The sequence below is a fragment of the Arachis stenosperma genome, chromosome 9 (genome assembly GCF_014773155.1).
Source record: "Arachis stenosperma cultivar V10309 chromosome 9, arast.V10309.gnm1.PFL2, whole genome shotgun sequence".
Taxonomy (NCBI): Eukaryota; Viridiplantae; Streptophyta; class Magnoliopsida; order Fabales; family Fabaceae; genus Arachis; species Arachis stenosperma.
Window position 1 is genome coordinate 53,936,011 of NC_080385.1, and position 7,891 is coordinate 53,943,901.

Sequence of the window (7,891 nt, forward strand, 5' to 3'; positions counted from 1 at the left end):
CAAAACAAAAAATGCATGCAAGAACACTATGAATATCAAGATGAACACCAAGAACACTTTGAAGATCATGATGAACATCAAGAACTTATTTTTGAAAAATTTTTTATGCAAAGAAAACATGCAAGACCCCAAACTTAGAAATCTTTCATGTTTAGATATTATGAATGCAAAAATGCATATGAAAAACAAGAAAAGACACAAAACAAGAAAATATCAAGATCAAACAAGAAAACTTATCAAGAACAACTTGAAGATCATGAAGAACACTATGCATGATTTTTCGAAAAATGCATAATTTTTAAAAACATGTAATTGACACCCAACTTAAAAATTGACACTAGATTCAAACAAGAAACACAAAAATATTTTTGGTTTTTTTTGGATTTTATTTTATATTTTTCGAAAACATATTTTGGAGAAAGGAAGTAATGAATCCAAAGTCCTCAATCAGAATTCCAGGAATCATATAATGTTAGTCTAAAGCTCTGGTCCAGGAATTAGACATGGCTTTACAGCCAACCAGGCTTCAACATGTTACATGAAACTCTAGAATTCATTCTTAAAAACTCTGAAAATTTTTGAAAACAGGTGATAAATTTTTGAAATATTTTTGAAAATTTTTTGAAAATAAAACAAAAAAGAAAATTATCTAATCTGAGCAACAAGATGAACCATCAGTTGTCCAAACTCGAACAATCCCTGGCAACGGCGCCAAAAACTTGGTGTTGTTGCCGGATTAAAAACTTGGCACCATTGTGGTCTGGAAACAATTGTGAAATTGTTGTTCGAAATTGATTCCCCGACAACGGCGCCAAAAACTTGGTAGGCGAAATTGTGATCTCTAACAATGGCGCTCAACTTGGTATGTGCGTTTACTAACTCAGCACTTTCTTCACAACTTCGCACAACTAACCAGCAAGTGCACTGGGTCGTCTAAGTAATAAACCTTACGTGAGTAAGGGTCGATCCCACGGAGATTGTCGGTATGAAGCAAGCTATGGTCATCTTGTAAATCTCAGTTAGGCGGAAAATAAATGGTTATGGAATTTTCGAATAATAATAATAATAAATAAACAGGAAATAAAGATAGAAATACTTATGTAAATCATTGGTAAGAATTTTAGATAAGTATACGGAGATGCTTTGTCCCTGTTGAATCTCTGCAACATACTGCTTTCTAACTTTCAATCCTTCTTACTCCTTTCCATGGCAAGCTGTATGTAGGGCATCACCGTTGTCAATGGCTACATCCCATCCTCTCAGTGAAAATGGTCCAAATGCTCTTGTTATAGCACGGCTAATCATCTGTCGGTTATCGATCATGTCGGAATAGAATCCATTGATTCTTTTGCGTTTGTCATCACGCCCAACAATCGCGAGTTTGAAGCTCGTCACAGTCATTCAATCCTTGAATCTTACTCGGAATACCACAGACAAGGTTTAGATTTTCTGGATTCTCATGAATACCGCCAACAATTCTAGCTTATACCACAAATATTTTGATTAAGGAATCCAAGAGATATGCATTCGGTCTAAGGTAGAACGGAAGTGGTTGTCAGTCACGCGTTCATAAGTGAGAATGATGATGAGTGTCATGGATCATCACATTCATCATGTTGAAGTGCAACGAATATCTTAGAACAGGAATAAACTGAATTGAATAGAAAATAGTAGTAATTGCATTAAAACTCGAGGTACAGTAGAGCTCCACACCCTTAATCTATGGTGTGTAGAAACTCCACCGTTGAAAATACATAAGTGGTGGTCCAGGCATGGCCGAATGGCCAGCCCCCATGAACGTGATCAATAGTCTCCTAAGATGAATAATAGATTAAAACTGAGACCAAAGATGTGGTCAAAAAGACCGAATGGTCAAAGACGTCTAATACAATAATAAAATATCCTATTTATACTAGACTAGCTACTAGGGTTTACAGAAGTAAGTAATTGATGCAGAAATCCACTTTCGGGGCCCACTTGGTGTGTGCTTGGGCTGAGCTTGAGCTTTACAAGTTTAGAGGCTTCTCTTGGAGTTGAACGCCAAGTTGTAACGTGTTTTTGGCATTCAACTCTGGTTCTTGACGTGTTTCTGGCGTTTGACTCCAGAATGCAACATGGAACTGGCGTTGAGTGCCAGTTTGCATCATCAAATCTCGAATAAAGTATGGACTATTATATATTTCTGGAATGCTCTGGATGTCGACTTTCCAACACCATTGAGAGCGCGGCATTTGGAGTTTTGTAGCTCCAAAAAATCTATTTCGAGTGCAGGGTGGTCAGAATTCAACAACATTAGCAGTACTTTATCAGCCTTTTATCAGAGTTTTGCTCAGGTCCCTCAATTCCAGCCAGAAAATACCTGAAATCATAGAAAAAAACAAAAACTCATAGTAAAGTCCAGAAATGTGAATTTAGCATAAAAACTAATGAAAACATCCCTAAAAGTAGTTGGATCCTACTAAAAATTACCTAAAAATAATGTCAAAAAGCGTATAAATTATCCGCTCATCAATAATCATCAATATCAAGCTTTGTTTGGCATCCAGTGGTGGGATTTGCAATGTTAAATTGAGAAAGCAAAATGTATACAACAACAACTTTGATTCGATCATGTCGCCTATGATTTTGAAACTTTCAAGAGATATGTTAAGAATCCGGTGTACTTAAAAATGAGGTTCATATTGAATCATTATTATGTATCCAAATTTTAGTCTTCTTTTGGCTTTAGAACACTTTGTTGAGGAAATATAAATCAGGTTGGGGACAAGGTTTACTGATTTCATTTTCACTAGCAATTCTCAATCTGAATAAACATGTGAGATGTCTAAAACATGTCTAATTCAGTATCTTTAATACAACTATATTGCTTTAATTTAGATGAACAAAGCAAGTAACAAACCTATTCTTTCCTGTATGATTTTCTCCAAAGCCTCCAGCTCAATGAACATCCTCTATGGCCTGTGAAAATGCTGCTCACAGTAAAATTTGTGTCACTTCTTGAAATCATCCTTCATCTACAATAATTTGAACCAAGCTATAATAAGATACATAATTAAATAAATTATCAAAAGCCTAGAAACTAACTAAGAGATCATACTATAATTTTGAGCTACCTGAATGTTTAAGAAATTAGATTCTAAAGTTAAAGTAAGCACAAAAAAACAAAGAAACATGAGTGATAGAAATTAGGAATTTAAAAACCCTAAATTGAGGAAAAATAGAAAAAGATGTAAAAAGACCTAATATGCACTGATGGATGGACTTGGCCATGCCGGATTTGAAGACTAGAATATGGAGGCGACGCTCGAGGAAGTTCCTGACAGTGAGAAAGAGGATGTAATCGAGATTGTTCTGTTTCTCGTCGAGGAGGTCGTAATGGAACATCCTTAGAGGCTTGGGCGTTGCGACCAGATCTGGAGAGGCGATGAACTGTGGTGGCAATGGCAACGACGACGGTGGCGAGGCGAGCTCTTTCTCCTTTCTGAATCTCTCTATTTTGCTCTTCCCTCAGATCTCCTCAACCAGCGGCATTGAGTCCACGCTCAATGTAAGAACCGGCATTACCGTTTTAATAAAATAATAATTTTTAAGTGTCCGGAGTAGATTCAAAATTTAGAAGTTTTAATTTGGAAATTTAAAGGTAAAATTTGATTTCATTGAATTCTTCTGAATTGGAAAATGTATTTTCTTTCGAAAGATTTTTGTAAAAATGCGTACTGGCGCTTAAGTTGGCAATACCGGCTCTACTCTTTCCAGTACTGCATATTTTGGAAAATAAGATTTTGAAAGTTAGTTTATTGTTTTGAAAGGATAAAAATAATTTAGAATCAAAGACCAGGCGCTAATCTTAAAGGTTTTGGCCCAAAGTGGACCAAACAGACCAAAAACGTTAACGGGTTGGACTGGGCCTAAAGTCCAACATATATATGCTCATTAAATGAGCATTTCAACTCATTTTCACCCCAATATAAGAAAGAGGCGCGGTTTGAGAGAAGAGAGGAGAAGAGGTGTGACGATCGGTTTTTCTATCGATAAAAAATTCACAAATATAATCGCGTTGTAAGTATAGTTCCTAAACTAATAGAAAATCCTTTCGTGTAAAAGTTTTGGTTGTCACAAGTAACAAACCCCTAATAAAATTGATAACCGAAGTATTCAAACCTCGGGTCATCTTCTCAAGGAATTGCAGGGAGATGTTCTTATTATTGGTTATGGAAAAAGTATCTTTTTGGGGTTTTTAAATAGGTTGAACAAGAAAAGTAAATTGCAAGAAATTAAATTAATAACTAATAAAGCTCTTGGCAAGGTATGAGAAATTGAAGTCCTATCCTAGTTATCCTTATCAGGTGTGATGAGAATTGGACTCTGCTCCCACTTTAGTTAGCCCTTACTAAATAATGGAAAGTCAAGTGGACTAATTAATTTGATTCTCAAGTCCTAGTCAACTCCTATGGAAAGATGATGAGCAGATATTTTATACGCTTTGGGGGTAATTTCATGTAGATTTTAGTGTGTTTTACTTAGTTTTTAGTATATTTTTATTAGTTTTTAGGCAAAATTCATATTTCTGGACTTTACTATGAGTTTGTGTGTTTTTCTGTGATTTCAGGTATTTTCTGGCAGAAATTGAGGGAGCTGAGCAAAAATCTGATTTAGGCTGAAGAAGGACTGCTAATGTTGTTGGATTTTGACCTCCCTGCACTCGGAATGGATTTTTTGGAGCTACAAGAATTTAATTGGCGCGCTCTCAATTGGGTTGGAAAGTAGACATCCAGGGCTTTCCAGCAATATATAATAGTCCACACTTTGTGCGAAGATAGATGACGTAAACTGGCATTTAACGCCAGTTCCATGTTGCAGTCTGGCGTTCAGCGCCAGAAACAGGTTGCAAGTTGGAGTTCAACGCCAGAAACAGGTTACAACCTGGTGTTCGACTCCAGAAACAGCCCAGGCACGTGAGAAGCTTAAGTCTCAGCCCCAGCACACACCAAGTGGGCCCCAGAAGTGGATTTCTGTACTATTCATCTTAGTTTACTCATTTTCTGTAAACCTAGGCTACTAGTTTAGTATTTAAACAACTTTTAGAGACTTATTTTGTATCTCATGACATTTTTAGATCTGAACTTTGTAATTTTTGACGGCATGAGTCTCTAAACTCTATTGTTGGGGGTGAGGAGCTCTGCAGCGTCTCGATGAATTAATGAAATTATTTCTGTTTTCCCTTCAAACACGTTTGTTTCTATCTAAGATGTTCATTCGCACTTAAATATGAAGAAGGTGATGATCCGTGACACTCATCACCATTCTCAACCTATGGATGTGTGCCTGACAACCACCTCCGTTCTACATTAGATTGAATGATTATCTCTTAGATTCCTTAATAAGAATCTTCGTGGTATAAGCTAGAATCTATTGGCAGCATCCTTGAGAATCCGGAAGGTCTAAACCTTGTCTGTGGTATTCTGAGTAGGATTCAGGGATTGGATGACTGTGACGAGCTTCAAACTCGTGAGTGTTGGGCGTAGTGACAGACGCAAAAGGATCAATGAATCCTATTCCGACATGATCGAGAACCGACAGATGATTAGCTGTGCTGTGACAAAGCATTTGGACCATTTTCACTGAAAGGATGGGAAGTAGCCATTGACAACGGTGATGCCCTACATACAGCTTGCCATGGAAGGAGCCTTGCATGTTTGAAAGTGAGGAAGCATTATGTTACAGGAATTCAGAAGACAAAGCATCTCCAAAACTCCAACATATTCTCCATTACTGCATAATAAGTATTAATTAATCCATGCTCTCTTGTTTATTTGCAAGTTAATTGATAACTATAATTGGTATCCTGACTAAGATTAATAAGATAACCATAGTTTGCTTCAAGCCAACAATCTCCGTGGGATTCGACCCTTGCTCACGTAAGGTATTACTTGGACGACCCAGTGCACTTGTTGGTTAGTTGTGCGGATTGCAAAAGTGTGATTGCAATTTCGTGGACCAAGTTTTTGGTGCCGTTGCCGGGGATTGTTTGAGTTTGAACAACTGACGGTGAATCTTGTTGCTTTGATTAGGAAAAATTAGTCTTTTTGGTTTAGAGTCACTAGAATTGCATCTTTTATTATCCCTTTTTTTAAAAAAAAATTCAAAAATATTATTTTTCTTTATTAATTTTTAGTTTTTCTGTGAGTTTAGTGTCCTGTTTTAAGTTTGGTGTCAATTGCATGTTTGTAAAAATTTATGCATTTTTCGAAAATTCATGCATGTGTTTTTCATGATCTTCAAATTGTTCTTGTCAATTTTTCTTATTTGATCTTTGGTTTGTCTTGTTTTGTGTCTTTTCTTATTTTCCTTGTGCTTTTTCAAATTTTTAGTTTTCAAAAAATTTTTATTTATCACGTTTTCCTTGTGCTTTAAGAGGAATCCTAAATCCTAAAACCTAAGAGAGAGGAGAGAGCCTCTCTCTCTAGAAACTACATCTAAAAACTAAAATTGTGAATTTGTATGAATGAATGATGATGAATGAATGGATTCTCCCACTTTATAGTCTCTAATCTATATTTTCTGGGCCGAAAACTGGGTCAAAAACAGCCCAGAAATCGCTGATTGCGAATTCTGTCACGCTGATTTTCGTCACTGCGACGCGTCCGTGTGGAGCACACGTTCGCGTCACCTATCTGTATGGGCACTATAGCAAATTATATATCATTTTGAAGCCCCGAACGTTAGCTTTCTAACGCAACTGAAACCGCATCATTTGGATCTTTGTAGTTCAAGTTATGACCATTTGAGTGCGAAGAGGTTAGGGCTGACAGCTTTGCAGTTCCTTCAATTTCTTTTATTCCTTCCACTTTTGCATGCTTCCTTTCTCTCCTCTAAGCCATTCCTGCTCTGTAATCTTTGAAATCACTTAACACATATATCACGGCATTGAATAGTAATAAGAGAGGATCAATATTAGCAAATATAAGGCCAAAGAAACATGGTTTCAATCATAGCACAAAATCAGGAAGGAAAAATGTAAACTCATGCAAATTATATGAATAAGTGTGTAAAGAATTGATAAAAACCGCTCAATTGAGCACAAGATAAACCATAAAATAGTGGTTTATCAATCTTTCCACACTTAAACATTAGTATGTCCTCATGCTAAGCCCAAGAGAAGCTATAAAAGAGTGAAGAGGAATGGTAAAATGTATGAAATGCAACCTATCTATATGAATACAACTAAATGTGCTTCTTCCTACTTGGTTAAAAATAAATAAGTTCTCCAAGACAAACATAAATCAAATTCCACTAATTCAAACCATACAGTAAAAACAAGTAAACTTGTAAGAAGATAGCTCATGAAAGCAGGGAATATAGAATCAAGCATTGAACCCTCACTGGTAGTGTATATCACTCTAGTCTCTCAAGTGTATAGGGTAATTCAATCTACTCTTCTCTAATCATGCTTTCTAAACTTTGTTCTTCATCTAACCAATCAACAAATATTTAGTATACCAATGCAAATATCATGAGGTCTTTTTAGGGTTGTAATGGGGCTAAGGTAAGGGTGAGGGTATATGTTTGGCCAAGTGAGCTATAATATGAATCTTTGACTAACCTAAGCTCTCACCTATACACACACTCTATATACTTTTAAATTCATGCCTAGCTACCCAAAATTTCCACTTTTGCATTACATACTCATGAATCAACCTTTATTTTAATTTTATCACATATGCATTGATCTTTTTCTTAACTTAACTTAGCATTGGGGTAATTTTGTCCCCTTATTTATTTATTTATTTATTGAATATTTTTTTGGATTTTTTTCTCTTTTTTAATTTTTAATTTTTATTTTTTTTATTTTTTATTTTTTTAAATAGAAAAATAAACATAACTTATCAAT

At 35.7% G+C, this 7,891-nt stretch overlaps 1 pseudogene; it reads right to left on the reverse strand.

Moving 5' to 3' along the window:
- Window positions 1-3,384, reverse strand: part of LOC130949521 (uncharacterized) — a 43,462-nt pseudogene extending 40,078 nt beyond the window's left edge.
- Between the last annotated feature and the right edge of the window lie 4,507 nt (window positions 3,385-7,891).